General features: G+C 36.5%; 1 long non-coding RNA gene across 1 annotated transcript; it reads left to right on the forward strand.

The window, feature by feature from the left end:
* Nucleotides 1–6,860: 6,860 nt before the first annotated feature.
* Nucleotides 6,861–15,049, forward strand: LOC140700141 (uncharacterized). Its single transcript, XR_012078390.1, has 3 exons — nucleotides 6,861–6,943; nucleotides 8,363–8,418; nucleotides 14,754–15,049. It is a non-coding gene; the product is annotated as an uncharacterized lncRNA (long non-coding RNA).
* Nucleotides 15,050–15,988: the final 939 nt, after the last annotated feature.

Here is a 15,988-nt window from a genome sequence, read left to right on the forward strand (position 1 = left end):
ATGCCCAGCAAGACAGGGCCATGAAATAAAACATGGTTACATAGTCCCTACCCCAACTACCTATGAATTCATTTACGAAAATATTGAACATATGTTTTACAAAGACAGGACACTACAACCAAAATAAGATAATGAGTAATTAGGTGTGAGGAAGAGATGTTCCCTATGATAAACAAATCATTATATTCTGGGCAGATAACTTAACAAAACATGTCAGTCAGAGGTACCAAAATAGTGGTAAGAATCTAAGTATCCAACAATAAGGTTTGGTTAAAGGCTAAGATACATCTATGAAATAGTAGAGTAAACCTCTGTTCTTAGAAGAATACATAGAATAAAGGAAAACTGTTTAAGATATATTTACTTGCTAAATATATACCCAAATCATTAAATATCTGTAATATGACCATAAAAATTAACACAAAAACAGAGAAGACATGGGGAGACATAATGAAGTTGCATAGTGAACCTCACTGGATTTTGGGTGTTTCTTCTGTAAACATTTCTGATTTTTATAAATTTCTACAGATTACTATTACATTGGCAGAAAATATGAGATTTGCACATACTAACTAATACGTATATAAAAGAGATAAACAAGAAGTTCACACTGTATTATAGCACAGGGGACTATAGCCAATATCTTACAGTAACTTATGGTGAAAAAGATATGAAAATGAATATACTTCTGTTCATGTATGACTGAAGCATTATGCTGTACACCAGAAACTGACACACCATTGTAAACTGATTATACTTCAATTATATATATATATATATGTATATAAACATATATACACACATACACAAAAAAAGGAAACACATCTATTGTGCTGCTTGCTGCTTACCTACTTTTAAGTCTGACAACAACCAAAGAGGCTGTTTTCTCTCAGTGTTTCTGGAGCCACAGTCACTGATCTGCTGAATATACCTCTTCTTGAAGCCAAGCATGGACAGAGTACATAACTTGCTAACTTGAATTTTCTGCAAGGTATAGACTAGTCATTAAGGCTGTCATGGAACAAATATTCCTTAGGATTCCATCTTTGAGATATGGTGAACCCACACATCCTAAATCTACAGAGTATGTGGGTTGACATCAATATGAAAATTACCTATACCTAACTGAGCGCAAAAAATTCCAACTAGATTATAGTGTTCATTTATGATTTTGGCCATTTGCCATCTGCATATACTTTTTATTTGGAGGAAATTTCAATATAGGTAGGAAATATTATCTCACCTCCCACTACAAAAGTAAAATGAAATAAACATTTTATCTCCTACTCCAGAGAGCTATAAAGTGGATTTGAGCCCTTGGTGTAGACAATTAAGTATTCCTATCCAGAACTTAAGAATCTGTGACCATTATACAAAGATGCAAGGACAATCAGGACTTTTTAGCTGCTGAATTGGCTGGTTCTAGATTTGACTGGCATTTGGAGAGTGTCTGATGGGGACAGCATAACCTGTGTCACCCACACTGTTATTGTTTGTAGCCAGAGCTTAGCTCTGCCTCCCTGCTCTAAAACTACTTGGTTAAGTAGTATTTCTGAGGATTTTGTAAGGTAGCTGGGATGGTTAATTTTGCATGTCAACCTCACTGGTCACAGAGTGCCCAGATTAAACATTATTTCTGAGGGCTCTGTTTCTAGATGAGATTAGCATTTGAATGGGTAGACTCAGCAAAACAGATTGCCCTCCCCAATGTGAGTGGCACCATCCAATCCACTGACGACCTAAATAGAACAAAAGGCAGAGGAAGGAATTTTTCCTGCTGCATTGAAATGTTTGCGTTTTTATTTTTAAAATCCTAAAATGAATATATATGAAAAATAACGATAGAAAATAGAAGGAAGGGAGTAAAAGAAAGATGGGGTAGGAAGGAAGAGAATAATATTTGGAGACCGAATGCCCTGAGATTAAGCTGAAACATTATTGTGTGCTGTATAATTTTAGGTGTTACTTGAGTTCTCTGAGCCTTAGTTTTCCTCAGTTGGAAAAATAAAAGATGCAATAATATTTTTTCAGTCTGTTGGAAGAATTGGAAGAGAAAATTTATGTAAAATAGATAAAGAATAAAAGCTTCGCACGTGGTAAGGACTTAACAGGTATTAGTTATTTCTCCTTTCCCCAACACTATCTCCAAGTAGATCTGATCCTTCTAGTTATGTCTCTCTGTCAGATGGAGAGGGAAAAATGGACTCTAAAACTAGCTCAAGAACTTGTTAACCTGACTCTCAGAGACATCTGGATAACTGAACTTTATTATAGCTCTGTATCAATAAATTCAGGAAGATACTGGCCCAAGCTGCATAAGCTCAGGGAGATTGAGAGTGAAGATGAGAAGTTTGTTCAGCAATATCTGTAATGTGTACTATCCCTTAACAGTCATACTGTGCATTGCATTGTAGATGTTATGCACCTAGCCTAGGTACTGGGCTCTCTGGCATAAATGCAGGCAAGACTGCATCCTGAACTCTGTTAACTATATTGGGCTAAAGAGGGAAGTTGAGCTTCTAAGTTCTGATATTTTTCTTTCAACTTTATTATCCACACGTGTTGGTCTATAGCTCAGCCCCTTTTGGGTAGACTAAAATACTATTAACTTTCATATACCATTGTAGAATGCTTATGAACTATACTATATATCCTATCTAGCACTGGAAGGAAAAATGTTTTCATTTTTTTGTGTGTGTCTTTTGCCCTTCTGAGTAATGCTCAAAGACAGAGGAGGCTACTGTAATAGTCATAAAATGGGGCCAGTGGCTCTAATTTTTTTGTCTATCAGATGTGCCAGAATATTTAAACATACCACTTTACCCTTGGCTACACTGATCAGTTCACAGAAGGGATAAAACCTACAGAGATACTGAGATGTTAGTCTGACTTTTGAAATAGAAGACCATATTGTTTCATACTGAACTTAACTCCGGAACAATATAGCCATGGCACTGGTGGTAGTCACCTGGCTACTAAGAGGAGTTTCTAATTAGCCAAAATGGGTGAAAGAACAGTGAACAAATGACAACAGACCTGGTCTAAACAGCCATTAGCTCTTTGTATTAAGCAACAGCTGATCAGATCTTTTCCTGGACTTTTTAGTTATGTAAGACAATAAATTACCCTTTTTCCTTTAGTCAGTTTTAATAGGGTTTTTTGTAACTTTGAAATGAAAATGGGATGCATTTTTTTCTTTATGGAATTCGGCAGCCAAAGGAGTTACCTGGTAGCTGCAGGTCAGAAAGAGTGCCTGATGGGGCTTACAGATTCTTCCCAGTAGTACTGAATGACGTCCTCATTAATACTCACATTCCCATTAAGGATTTAAGTATGTTCTCTTAGCTCATTCCATTCCTTTATTCTTTTGTGGGACTATATCCTGCTTTCTGTCATCTCCAATCCCTAGAGAGCTGGAAGGAGAGGTTTGTTAACTATAGATAGATATTTTACTTACAATGAATAGTCTATATGGGATTTCATAGTGTTCTGCTCTGCTTGACATATTGAACTTTTTTGGTATCTCTAAGTGCCTGAAGCTTTCCTGAACTTCCATCATTCTGATACTACTGTTCTTTAAAGCATATACTGATTATTTCTCAACTAAGAGACTGGCCTGAAGACATTCTGGCCTGGATTGTAAGACTGAAGGGTATGACTATAGGCACAAACAGATGCTCAACTGGAAAAGGTAGAAACTGAGAGCAAGCTACGGAGGAGGGCAAAACTAGTACCCTGAGATATACTTGAAAAGAAACCAAGGGTTAAATCATCATGGAAACAGTTGCATCTAAAAGGAAGAGCCACAAAACAAAAAGTGGTCAAAGGTAATGGCACATCTATAGGGATAAAAGGACTTAAGAAAATTTAAATATGAATATTAGACAAAATTATGAAAAACAGAAGCAGCAAACACTCATTGCTACTTTTGGTAATTCTTTTCCAGCTTTATCCTTGTGTGGAAATTTGATCTGCTTCACAGACTTCACAGCCTCTGAACAAGGATGCTTTTCTATACTCCAATCAGATTATAATTTTCCTATCAGATGTATGGTACATTTTCTCACAGCTGCTCTGTCCCCATTTAGAGATCCAACCCCAGGTACTGCCTAGTGTACTTTGGTTTCAGGGAAGATCAAGACTAAACTTGGCTTGCTGTTTTCTGAGTCTAGAGATAAATCTCTTTCTAACAGTTTTCCAACACTCAACTCGTTGTTTAATAATTCAACTCAATTTTGACATTAACTAATCTGAGTTAGCCCAGATTCCATAGGTTAAGGACTCAGCCCTAAAAGACTGGGGGAACTGACATAACAGGGACTCTTGGGTAGTCCAAACATCTACCTGGTCAGTTATAAATTCAGAAGTACCCTCAACCTCCCCCTCAGATTTGATAATTCACTAGAACAACTCACAGAATGCAGGGAAGCATTATGCTTAGGGTTACAATTTTATTATAAAAGATACAAGCTCAGGAACAGCCAAACAGAAGAGATGCACAGGGCAAAAATTTGCAGGGGTAGAGGTATAGTGTAGGGTGACACAGAGCTTCCATGCCTTTTCTAGGATTTCCTCAGAACCCCAATGTATTCACCAACCTAGAAGCCCCCAGAAACCTTGGCATTCAGAGTTTCTAGTCAAGATTTTGTTACACAGGTATGATTGATTAGATCATAGGCCTCTGGTGATTGCCCTTAATCTCCATCCCCACTTCCAGGAGGTTTGGGGGATCAAAGTTCCAATCCTCCAATCTTGCAGTTGGTTACAATCCTCATCCTGAAGCTGTCTAGGTGCTTACTATGCGTCATATTTAGCATAAACTCAGGGTAGATACAAAGGGACGCCTTATGAATAACAAAAGATACCTATCACTTAGGCAATTCCAAAGATTTTAGGAGTTCTATGCCAAGAACCAGGAACAAAGCCAAATATATTTTACACTATACCATGTAATTTCTCCCTGAAATTCCAGACGTCACACTTAGACCAATCAGAACATCCATATCACCCTCATAAACCCTTGTTCTCTATGCTTGGGTCTTCATTATTTTCTGAACAGATCATAACAGTGTCACTGAAAGTTATTTAAAATTGCATGAGATGATAGGTAATTTTCAATGGAAAAAAATCCCAGTTTATTCATATATATCTTACAAAATTGAAATGTAAAATTCTTCATGATCATTACAGTAATTCTCTTTTTCTCTAACTAACCATTATGCTCTGAAAGGATATAAATGAGCCTAAACGGGTTGTACCAGTCAGTTTACTGTGGCTGCGGTTATTCATGGCTTTCATATTTGTGTATTTGCCTGCTGTGGTTTCACTTGTTCAGTTTGCATTTCCATCGTTACTACTGTATTGCATAATATCTTCCATTCCAAAAGTTTATTATTAGCTTGTATTATTGGACATATGTTAGATGATAATAAATAACCACAAAATCAACCACAGTGGCTTACTGGAACCAAATGTTGTCTCTTACTCTTGTTTCATATCTAAAAGACCAGCAGGGTGCTCTTCTCACTATGGCCACCAAGGCCAAAGGCTTTCAGAGGCTTCATCCTGATTCCTGTTTCTTAGACAGCCATGGCAGAGGGAAGAGAACCTGGCAAGATATGCTTTGTCTCTAAAAGGTCTTCCCAGAATGGATGTTATCTCATCTGCTCACATTTTATTGACTAAGGCCCCATGAATCGCTCTCTTGACTTAACTGCAGGTACCATTGTCTCATCAGGTTTTGGTAGGAAATTTAAACACTTGATCATTTTCCTGGAGAGATTTTGACAAATTGAAAGGATTTTTTTCCTATGTGTTGCTATAAACCATTCAGAGGTTTTAATAATGAGTTTAATGGCTATGACTTTGATTTGATGCTTGCCAGGATTCTGAATTTTAATCGGCCTTTTTCATGCAAAGCATTTCTCCATTTTATTTTTCACAGTTTGGAGCTGAAAAGTAGTTTTTCTTCTAAACTAAGTCCCAGAATTTGTGGACTATTTCTACGTCTTTTGAAATCTGTTTTCCTGAACTCATCTCTTTCCTTTGATACCTTGCCAAATAAAATCAGCAGCAACAACTCCATACCATTAACATTCAATTTTCCCATCACCTCTAGGATACAAGGTATAAGAGCTGACATCCAAGCAAAGGTGGAAAGGTTACCAAATGCTTTGATCCTGTATAATATTACTTATACCATCCTTTAGGCTCCTATATCAGTTATCACCCTACTTGTTACCTAGCCTTTACATTAATCACAGACATTTTTGCTTTGTTGTCACAGAAGCAACCAGTATCAATTTCTGCATCAATCAGGATAGCATATTTTCATTTACCACACTAGAGCTATAGTTCATACTTCTCTTCACTACTTTATGCCATGGTTGGGGGTTGGGTAGAGTGCAGAGGTTGATGTTATTATCTGCATTGATGGATTCTTTTGTCTTCCAGCTTCCAAGAGTGTTCATCAATAGAAATCAATGGAAAGAGATTGGAGGGTAAAAGGAAAGTAGGTTGCTTCCTCTCCTGGAATCTCCCTCTTCAGATCACTACAGGTTCACTGGATTCTTCTACTGAAGACTACAGTTATTGTCAAGCTTTTGTACTTCTTGTAGTTTGTATGACAATTCATATAAATGTCCTCAATCATCTAGTCTGAAGGGGCTTCCTTTTAGGACTCTAATTAAGTTATGTTTCAGTAGTACAATATCCCTGAACCTTTGCAGCTTAACATAATAAAAATTCATTTCTTTCCTAGGCTACCTGTCCCACATGTACAAGATGACCAGTGGAGCTGTAGGAAGAGTATATGCTGCTCATACAAGGGCCCTTCTACTTCTGCTAGGGTGTGTCCTTCTACTTACATTTCTAACATCAAAGGATACAACCAAAAGAGGGAAAAGTGAAAGAATTTAATGATTACTTTACAAACGGTTCAAAAGTAAGTTCTGAAGCATAAGATTATGATGAAATTAAAGCAACTATTAAAACTCATGTTAACTTCATACATGTACATAGCAAGAATGACAGTACGTACATAGATTATGAGTCTGTCCTCAAGCAAGTAAATCTGTTACTGTGATAATGTTGCACAATTAGCCAAAAAGGAAAGTGTAAGCTCACGGACAAGTAAATAACTGAAAATTGAATTGTATTCAGGCCAGTTTATGAGCCTTCCAATCTCTCAGCTCCACTCCAACCCTGGGTTGGGGAGTTGACCATTTGTCCTGCTTCCGATACAGAGTAAGCCCAATGATGGCTTTCACTCTTTCCATAGGCTCACAGCCAAGCTCTGTTCACCACTGCATTTACCTCATCTTCAACATTTCAAATTGTTCTAACACCCCATGATTGAGAGCAAGCTTCAGCAAGAACTCTATTGTGCCCTCATGGTCTGAGATGAAGCAGCTCTGGCTCTTCAGTGTGACCCAACTGGACTCATGGAAGGGCCAGGTTCCTCAGCAGCTATCCAAAGGGGCCAATTGGCAAAATGAAGAAGAGTGGAGAGGAAATACCACATGAGATGATCTTTGACCAAAGAAAGATAGACTGGGAAATGTACAGTGAGAGATTGCTTTCCCTTTCTATCCTGAGAGTTTTGAGATGGTGGTATCATATGGTCTCTCTGCAGATATTCCACAAAACTAAGCTGCTGACTATATTTCCTGGGATGCTGGGACAGTTCAGAAACATGCAACTTTAATCTTGCTTGCCCTTCTTCACTGCCTCACTTTCCTTTACACTTACTCTCGTTTCCCTGTGATTGCACTGCCTATCTCAATACAGTGTATACACTAAGGTTTGCCTTAGAAAGTATTTGCTAAGGGATTTAGGCATATTAAAATAGCACCAATGATGGTTGTAAAGAGAAGACCTTCAGAAGGAAATTTGGTGTTGGATTTCCCATCTGTCTGAAAACAATAAAACTCAATTATTTGGGGTGATAAGGTGATAAAAATCCCTGGATTGCAAAAACAGTACCATTAATAAATATTTTAGTACTAAATAACAGAATTTAGGTGTATTTGGGTTTTTTTGATCACCATTCTAACTTCAATTTTTTCTTGATCTTTATTATACTTTCACCCTGTTAGAGTTTCTTTTTTTCCTCTGCCACTTATAATTTTCATGTACATCTATGAAAATCCTTGCTTAGATTGTTTTTTTTTAAACAACCTGACATATATTCTTTATTAAAAGCTATAAGAAATGTTGAAATATTGGGATATTTACAGATCAGCTCCCATTTAATCACATTCCCAGAGAGAATGTCAGTTGTTAACAGACTCATTCCAAAAAAAAAGAAAAAAAAGATGAATTTTATGTTAAATTAATCATTGTCCTTTTGCTGGTTTTGCAGCTGTCATTTGAATTTTCTGACTCAAATCTGGCTTGTTTCTTCGATCTGGAAAACAGGTAAGCATATTGATTCAGGTTTTGGTAATAGAAAAAACTCTGAATCAAGTCAAACTCATTTGGGAATCAAAGAAAAATGGAGAGTGTTCTAGGCAGCAATTGAAGTTAGCAGAAATTGTAACTTAAAATGGCTCAAACAAGTAGGCGTTACTTATCTCACATAAATCTGGAGTTAGGCACTTAGTGGTATTGGTTTACCTACCCAGGCCGTTTAAGTCTCCTGCTGTGTTATTCTTATATGTTGGCTTGGATCCATGTGTTTATTAATTTGCTAGGACTGCCATAACAAAGGACAACAAACTAGCTGGCTTAAAACAAAAATTCACTCTCTCATAGTTCTGGAGACTGTAAGTCTAAGGTCAAGATGTCAGCAGAGTTGGTTTCATTCTGAGGCCTCTCTCCTTGGACTGTAGATGGGTCCTCTTCTCCCTGTGTCTTCATATGGTCTTCCCTCTGTGCCTGTGTGTTTCCCAATCTCCTCTTATAAGGGCACCAGTCAGACTGAATTGGGGCCAACCCCAATAACTTCATTTTAACTACCTCTGTAAAGATTCCGTCTCCAAATATAGTCACATTCTTAGGTACTGGACGGTAAGACATATGAATTTTAGTGGGGGGACACAATTTTAGTCCGTACTACTGTGGTTATCACTTTGAGGTCTTAAGATGATTGGCACAGCTCTACAACTCATGTTTACTATGAAAACAGAAAGTAATGGGACCTGTTACCCTCATCTCCCTTTTAGAAGAAAAACAAAAGCTTCCAATACCACCACCCCTCTCTCATGCTGATTCATGTATAGCTCATTGGCCAGAACTGCGTCACATGGTCTTAGCTACAAGAGAGGCTGGACAAGTGACAGGGTCTTTCAGAGTTACATGTACCATATCTGTAAGTTTATAGTATCTATAACAAAGGAAACGAAGAAAAGGATGATTAAAAATGAGTTTTGGGCCACTCAATCTAGAGTCTGTTCCAGAGAATTACATAGAATGCTTAACAAATGATTATGGGTCACTACTAAAGATAGACACTATGCCAAACACTCAAGATATATGAGTTGGAGAAAACACAGACTCTGCCTTCACAGAATTTATAGTATGGTGTGGAAGACAATGAAAATAGGCAATTACAGTGCTGCTTGGCAACTGAAACTATGGAGAGCAGTATGGCATACTACAGAGACTCACAGGAAAAGCAACAAACCCGGTCATAGAAAATCATTAAAGTCTCCACAAAAAAATGTGACATCTATGCCCTTTTCATTATTAACACATGAATAACTTAATATGTACTTTGTAGAGGTATTTTAAGCAACAGGTAAATTAATGAGCCAGAAATCACAAACACAGGGATTCACACAAAATAATCACAATGTGTGTCTACTTACTGATAACTGTGGGGGAATTTTTGGTTTGTTTGTTTACTATGACACAATAGCAAACACTTTTGTACTTCTTAAAATACATTAGACACTATTTGGAGGGTTTCTCTTTACTCAGTTATTCCTCACAATAATTAAAGAAGGTAGTTACTATTATTGACCTCATTCTATAGATGAAGAAATTGAGACGTTAAAAAATTAATTCACTTAAGATCATGTAACTATTAAAAGACAAGCCTGGGATTTGATTCTAGCCAGTCCAGCTCCAAAGACCACACTCTTGCCTACCCAGTCATCAAGACCGTCCTCATTATACCCTACCTTTGATATTTATTTTGAGTGGTGTTAAGAATGTACTCATTCTAAAATGATAATATTTCCTGATGTCTGAGTTTCTATCTCTGGCAATCTATCTATCTGGTAGGATAGGTAGCTTCTATTTACCTGTTGCTGCCCTACACTAAAAAAATTATATACTACCAAGTAAGACCAAGGCGTAATCATTTTCTACCGAAATGGCAAAAACAGGGGAAGCTTTGTAAGTTCCCTCAGTACATAAAATGCCTTAGATTTCTTAAGGCTGGTCATTTTCTCCACTTATGCTTTCTCTTACCCTGGAATATGCAATAAACTGAATAATGTTAACTTGGCATTCAGACAACTTGGATACCAGACTTTAAACATTGTTTTTGGTTCTTTCTGGGCAATGAAAAATAGAAGTTTTGTTTTTTATGCAGCAACTATCTCTCTTCTTGTTTTGCCTTTTACTTTTATTGTTTTGTTTCCATATTTTGTTTCATTTTTATTATGTTTGACATGGTTTCCATTTAGTTCTTTGTTTCAGGATATAATTACAGGAAATATATTCACTAACTATAATACAACTTTTATTTTAATTTTTCAATGACACACATTTTGAAGTTAGTAAAGCCTCAATTTTGCTTTACTTTCTTCTGGTTGGGAAAACAGCCTGCCAAGGTGTCATGTGCAACAATGGAATATGAAAAGTACTTTGGAAAAAGAAATAAAGGAGACTTTGTACTCACTTTTCATTTTGAGCATCAACTACTAAATATCTACATACTACTGGAAATTATTCATAGTAAAATTCTGTGCTTTAAGAATTCAGCAAATCCACAATCCTGAAAATGTTGGTTAATTTTATGCAAATATGTACTGTGTATAAACAACTGTAACTCAAGAAACTGGACTTTTCTTTGTAGCCAAAGGTAGTGTTTGCAGGTTTTTAAATACAGGTTTTAAAACTTGCTGCCCCTACTGCTCCTTTGCCCATGGTGATCTCTTGTCTGGGTATTTTCCAAAACCATATTTATTTTTTATTTTCAATTGACATAGGAAAGCTTTCATGTCTCGCTCATCACTTATGCTTTTTTGAGTTTTATGGAATGAATGAAATATAAAAGTTGTGTAAAGAATTATCAAGGTCCCTATAATTTCCAAGGATGTGCTCTTTTGTTTTATTTGTTATGATGGTACTATTTATGTGTTACCTTGATGTAGCAGCATGTAATTCTTATCCTGCCTATGATAAAGTATGATTTCTATTAAAATTGCAATTGATTCTGTATAATAACTACATTTTGAAATAGACCTTTTCAGCTTTCTCCTGGCAATGCCTATTTCTATTTTAGAGTCTGTATGAACTTAGCACTTGAAGCCAATTGAGTTTTATTACATTTTAATTTTCCCAATACTGTGATGGCATAAATTAGCTAACCTCTGACCTGTTTCAGTCTTGCCAATAAGATCTGACAAGACAAAAACTGTATTGTGTTTATGATGGTTACAGAATTCTACCTCTGCTCATTTCTAGCAATCTACCTTGGGGGGGGGTGTCTCATGGTCACTCCAGGCCTCAGCTTTCTCATCTCTAAAATGGTAATGGCTCTCCCTGGCATGGCTCTTTCACTGAATGGCTGTGAGGGTCAAATGACATAAGGTCAGATTTGACTTCTCAAAAAGGAGAACATGGATGCCCAGGAGGAAAAGTGGTAATCAGCAAGTGTAGAATTCTTAGAATAAAGATGGTGTATCTTCCAACAGAAAGAATTTCACTGAAAATTTGAGGAGAAAAAAATGAAATGATTTCACAGTAAAACCAATACCAGTATTATGGTATGGAATTAAAAACTTACACAAATGTTTAAGAAAAAACAGTTATAGCTAACAGCGATGAATGGCCTCTCCTGGCACCAAAATTCCCTTTTGTCACTCTCTTCTCTCTGTCTCAACCACCTACCTTCATATCAAGCTTGCATGTTGATTTTTATTCTGTTTTGAATGGACTTGACTTGAAAAGTAAGCATATAAATGTTCTTATATCTGCATAAAATGGCATTCATATATGACATATTAATATCACGTTTGGTCTTTCTGAAATTGTGTGCAATATGTTGACAATCCTTCCCCATTTCCACAGTTTACCATTTAACTCAAATTGCTATTTTCACTCAGTAGATCACTACAACTACCTTGTAGCTGACCTACTATATTCATCTGGTCTCTCCCAAAGTTAACCTCCAAACTGCAAGTAAAATGGTGTTTCTAAAACTCCAAACCAATCATGGCACTTTCTTCCTTAAAACTCAGTTATGACTTCCCATTTTTCTTGGGAAAAATATAAGAAGTCTTCAACGTGTCTTCTTGAGCCCTCCACAGCTAATCCCCCACAGTCTTTACAGCTTTCTCTGTTTCTACTGTCCTCATCTTTCAACCGTTAGTAATGTTCAAGCTCTGTTTTGCCACAGGGACTTTGCACATACTGTCCTCTTGCTGAAACAGTCTTCCTTCCTCTCTTTATCTAGTGGCTCCTCTTGCTTGAGCACTTCCATAGCCACATTTTGGGGGTCATGATATGGACATCTGTGGGGGCCACTATTATGCCTACCACACCTTATAGAACAGACCTCTCAAAGTCCAGTACCCTGCTCGCTAAACTCAGTCTTTTACGTTCCATTTTCTCATTCCTATTAAACCTGCTCATTGAACCCTAAGCCATATCCAGTGTTAGATCTTTCATTTTCTTTCTGGTGCTGCTTCTGGATTATTCTATCTTTACTGTAATTTGATCATCCTCAATACATTTGCCCCAGATCCTTCATTCCCTTACTTTACTGTCATACTTTTGTCCAGGTTCAGACACACCCCAAGCTGGATCTGTCACCCACCCCCTCTTCTACCATACACTGGTGCTCCTGCAGAGTAGAGGGCCACACAACAATGATCTCCAATCTAAGTCAGTCTGCAATGAGAAAACTTTAATTTTACTTGTCCCTTTCCAATTTCAATGTCTATTAAAAGAAAGAAAACAAGAAGAAAACTTTTACCCTTCACCTTAAATATTCCCAGTCTTCACCATTTCTCAGTGGATGATGTATTGTTTCCTATTTCCATAAAATAATTGAGTCTATCAGCGCAAAATATCTGTTTCTTGCTCTCATATCCACAGAATCCTAACGTGTCTAGTACCTACTTTGCTCAAAATATAATTGTTGAGCTGAACTAAACTGAATTTTAGCATAGAGGCTTGCAAAGAAACTTGTGGGGCTAGTGATCCATTTCCAATTCTCTTAGACAATGCTAGAAGAATATAGATTTGATTGTGTCATACTGCTGCTTACAATCTTTATTGGTTCCCAGTTATCTACAGAGTAACTTCTAGCTTCTTAGCTTAGCAAGAATAAGTGTTCCGAATCATCGCATAACTTACCACTTTGCATCTCCATCTCCTACTTTACCTATATTGCACTTCTCATTATTATTTATATATGCAACTGCATACAATTATACACAGTTCAGCTTTTTCTCTGCCTATAATGTTCTTTCAATATGCCCTAAACTAGAAAACTTCTCTTTCTCCTTGACAATCTAAATCATATTTTTTCTGGGAAATCTTTCTCAACTCTTCTTGGAGAACTTGGTAGATAGTCCTCTAAACTTCTAACTTAATTACTGCTTAGTACTACTACTTTTGTCACTACTACTGATAATGATACCAATACTGTTACAAATAACATAATGATCAGCTATCAGTTACTGAGTTAACCAGTGGAGATAATACTTCTTTTGAATCCCTATTCACCCCTGAGTTTAAGTACCATTATTATCCCTTTTATTGTTGACAATACTGAGACATAAGGTAGTTAAGGATTCTGCCCAAGGTCACACAGATCCAGGCTTTACACTCAGGTCTGTTTCATCTAAAGCTTTTACTAAATACTGTATACTACGGCCTCCCTTGCAAATTTATCACATTTAACTGCAAGGCCACATATGCTATATATAGACTACGTACCGTATAAAGGATAAGCGTTTCTGTGGAGCAATTTATGTAATATTAGTAAATCAAATTCTTTTTATCACTGTCTGACTACTAAACTAACATACTACTGAAAAAGAATATGACAAGCAATTAATATTACTTAAAATACACGCTTCACTGTGTGAACTGAAATGCTTAAAAAATGATCAAAGGATGTGTAATCTATAATCTCACTTTCAAACACCTAGTGAATGGTAAAGTCCTTCCCTAAATATTTATAATATCATACATTTTCCTTTGTGTAAATTATATAGATGTGATTAGAAATGGCTAAGAATAGAAATACCTGATTGACTTTATTCTGGTAAAAGGAGTCTGGGACAATTACAGTACTCAAAGCTAGAATTATTTTTTCCCATTTATTGTTTTTTATTATTTTTTTAACATCTCATTTAACATCTGCCATGTAATACACAATTCATAGGGGGCTGTCTGTGTATAGAAAATATTTCTAACCAGTGCACAGAATATCAGATTAAAGGATGTTGAATCTTGTCTATGATATCTTAATTTGACTGATGCTAATCCTGCAGTCCACACTGCTATACACTTAACATTTAAAAAAAAGTCATCACCTTGCAAATTATCTTTTCATTTACAACCCACAGAGGGAGCAACAGGAGATGGACTGTCAGCTTTTGAAGGCTCCCCAGAGGATGCAGAATACCTATTACATCCTAACCCACAGCACTGCAGGACAGCACACAATGGAATGCAGAGTACTTCATCTCCGCCAACAGGGACCACCGCTCAGCAAATCCTGGTGCAATTGACTTTTTATAGATAACATTTCCCAAAAGAGCTGGAGTTTGAAATTTCCTAAAGCCAAGCCTACTGTGTATCTGTTTCAATATACGACAGACTTAATTGAGGATCTAACCAATAAAGTCTAAACCAACTGGCATTATATTAGAAGCCATATATCAGATGCATAGCTAACTATGCTCATCTCATCCTGAAAATGAATGAATGAAAAATACATTACCACAGGGTTGGCTAGCTAAATAAACAGTATGAATTTTGAAACTATTACTGCCTTATTCATGCCTATAATTAAATTTTAAGAGTTTATGTACCAAAAACCTCCTGGAACAGTTTCCTAATGACCCCTGAAAGCCAAGTCTTTTAAACTGAATGTGCTAATGTACATGACTGGCCCCAAATCTGACCCATAGGTCTTCATGGTTTACTTTAAGGATGAAACTGATAAATTACTTGTCCTGATTCCTGAGAGATCCTTCTTTTATATTCTACACTGAATGAAACGTGGTTCATTTTCATTAGGTGAAATCAGATTTTCAAGCAGAATGTTCTACTGAGACACATAGAAAATGCATGCAAAACACACATCAGAATATATATTGAGAGAATGCATTTAATATGAATATCTTTTCCAATAAATCAAAAGCTACATTAATTTTTTTTTACCTTTAGAAAACTGTACTGTTTTGAAGCCATTTATATCTGTAACTAAAAGAAATATAAAGCTAGGCAGCAGTAATAGTATTACTTCTTTCATAAATTCAGACAAATTATCTCAGTTAATCCCCAAGAGCTTTGTATTTACTTTTAAATAATTTCCTGGTTATTTTCCCCAGACTGTGAGGTGTGAATGCATAGATGTTTGTAGCTATGCAATCCACCTTATGGCAGCTGCTTGGGTTATTCTGAGGACTTTATAAGAGCATTTGGAAAAGCATGAAGAATCCTGATTGCTAAGCATAAAAATGAGAGTATGTACAATATGGGAAAAGGTTATGAATTTTTATTACCCACTTCTCTGAGCTCCATTTTTCAAACATATATGGAATCAGCATGGCTCAGTAGAAGGAATACTAGACCA

Source organism: Vicugna pacos, chromosome 2 (genome assembly GCF_048564905.1).
Source record: "Vicugna pacos chromosome 2, VicPac4, whole genome shotgun sequence".
NCBI classification, from domain to species: domain Eukaryota; kingdom Metazoa; phylum Chordata; class Mammalia; order Artiodactyla; family Camelidae; genus Vicugna; species Vicugna pacos.